Here is a 2671-nt window from a genome sequence, read left to right on the forward strand (position 1 = left end):
AGGCAGCAATGGATGCAACACCTTCAAACATTCATGAACAGTGAAGCTAAAACAGCACAGTGTGATGATTTGACACCCTGTATGAGGTTAACAGGGCTCCCTTTTTGAACCTCCATTTCAGCATCAGGGTTTGGTTTTGTTTTTAATATAGATCCACCACATTTGATTAGAAAAAAAGAAGCATTTTCAGTGATGGTGAACCCACCACAAGTTTAGTAAGCCACTCCTATGATTAACCTCACTGTTACAATTATGCTGTGATTATTTGAATTTGCCAGCTTCAATGCTCTGCATCTTCTTATATGCTCCTCCTTTATGCCTTAGCCTGGGTCGCCCTTATCCAAACTCTGCTCATGATGGATGCACCTTCAAGGTAGTGATAAAGTTACTCCTTGCCTTTTTATTTCTTTAAATACGTTGAGTTCCCACAGCCTTTCATCACATGGCCTTACTCATAGTCCTACTTACTCCAGTCCTTTACTCATTCTGAGACTTCTCCAATTTGTCAAAGCCATCTCTGAGCTGTGGAAGCCAGACTGGAAGGCCATTCTGGTGAAAGCCACAACCTTAGCAAATACCAGCCTGCTAGATCCTCACTGCTCTTCCTCAACTTTCACATGCCCATACACACAAATATCATATTAACCCTCTTGGCTATGGGCAGCCAGTCTCGTAGCTGTGTTCAACTAATTACGTATTGCCATCTCAAGCCCTTTTTTGGAATCTGCTTCCCAAGAGGGACTCCAGATCAGCCTGACCTGCAGCCAGTGGTCCCAGTGACCTCCATCTACTTTGAGGCTTGTAGAAATGCACCTGGTTTATTGCTTCACAAAACTCCTCAGGCAGCTCTTCTAAAATTCTTGTATGGAAGTTGCCTAAACCTGTAGTTTTCAAAGTAGCCAGGGTTGGATGCAAGTATTTTAATTTCCCTTTAGTTACTGTCACAATAAAAATATTTCATTATCAGACAACTTCTTATGATACAGGACTGCACTACAAGCACTTTCCTGAGTACAGAACAAAAACGCTTCACTGCATATGGCTTTTTCTGCATTGTCCATCTGGCAACAGAATACCATGGGTCAGATTCCTTTTGTGCCACACACTTGAAACACTGCTCATCACCCTGCCCAGGGGTTTCTTCCTCAATTCTTTCACAGCCAGTTTCATGTTTTCTATGGTTCTTGGCTTCCAACTGATATTGACTCTTGTCAACTTCCCTTTTCCAGCAATCTGCTTTCGCTTCATCACTCTGCGAGCTTGCTCTGCGCCAGGCTTGCCCTCTGTCCAGACTGAAGCTCACAGCGCATGTGCTAAAATGTAGTCACACGACTTCCAGTTATCACCCCTCTTTCCTCACTGATGTTCTTCCTCTTAACTCCTTTAACCAATCATTGCTTCCAGTTTTGTGAAATTGGCCTTTCTGAATCACCAAGCACATACATAACAGAGATGGACTTCGTGCATGAAACATATAATCAATCAGGCTCCAATCACTTATTTCCCTGGCCAGGCTGCTCTCCTGACTGCCACATCTCTGCCCGCCCGTGTTCCTGCCGTGCTCTCCAGCCCCGGATCCAGCTCCCCTCCACCTCCCAGGACACCCCACTCCCAGCCCACCACCCCACTTGCCTACATTTGCATCACTGCCTTTCCCCACAATGCCTTCGCCTGGAGATGGTTCATGTTCTTTGCTTTCAAGTGCAAGCAATGTAATTTTTCTTCTGGAAGTTCTTAAAGTCTCCTTGTTCTAACCAGGAGGACTCATTACGTCCAAGTTAATTTTAAATTCCTCTATGCCAGTGAGGAAGTCAAGTCTGTTTTCTGAATGCATTGGGCCCTATTTGCCTGCTCAGAGCTTCTTTTAGCAGATTTGGCTGCCTCAGCTGTTACCAAGCCAAGAGGCTGTAGACATTGAGTTCATTAGAAGCTGTTGGAACAAGCTCTTTGCACAGCTCATTAAAAGTGCCCCCATGCCCCTTCCAGCAGAACAGTTCCTCCAGCCCCTCCTGCCCTGCCCGAGCTCTTTGCAATCATTCACAGGCCTCGGAGCAGGGGGGTCGCAGGCACTTCCACTCACGGGACAAATATTCAGCCATTTCAGCAGCAACCAGAGCAGGAGGTGACACACAGATGCTTGTGCAGAGAACTGGTTCCTGGGAAGCAGCTCCATGCAGAGCATTTCCTTCTGCTGTTTTATGTGATGGACACAAGTCACTGTTCCAGCCACAGTCTGTGGAGCAAACCCAGCCACAAAGCAGAAATTTCATTTCTCTATTTAAGAGAAAGGAGATTGCAGACAAAACCACTTATGCAAGTCTCCCTCTCCACAACTGCAACCTACAAAGGGCATCAAATAAAAACAAGGGCTATCAATGTAATGTCAGCACCAGTGCCAGCCCTGACATTGTCCCTCTGTGAAGGGACTCACACAGAGATCTGGAGAAGAACCACTGCAGGGTGACAGCTGACGAGAGCTTTAATAGCAGCTTGCAGATACGGATGTTGGAGTCCATTAGCAACAAGCAAGGCCAGACTTGATGGATGATATTTCTCAAAGGATTTTGTCTCCAGGGAGATGTCACCTAGGTGCAGGTTTCACTGGAAAACCCATTGCACCCAGACCACAGGGTGTCACTCAGAAGTACACACTAATCCAAGAAGCCACATC

This window comes from Pelecanus crispus, chromosome 14 (assembly GCF_030463565.1).
Source record: "Pelecanus crispus isolate bPelCri1 chromosome 14, bPelCri1.pri, whole genome shotgun sequence".
Lineage (NCBI taxonomy): Eukaryota > Metazoa > Chordata > Aves > Pelecaniformes > Pelecanidae > Pelecanus > Pelecanus crispus.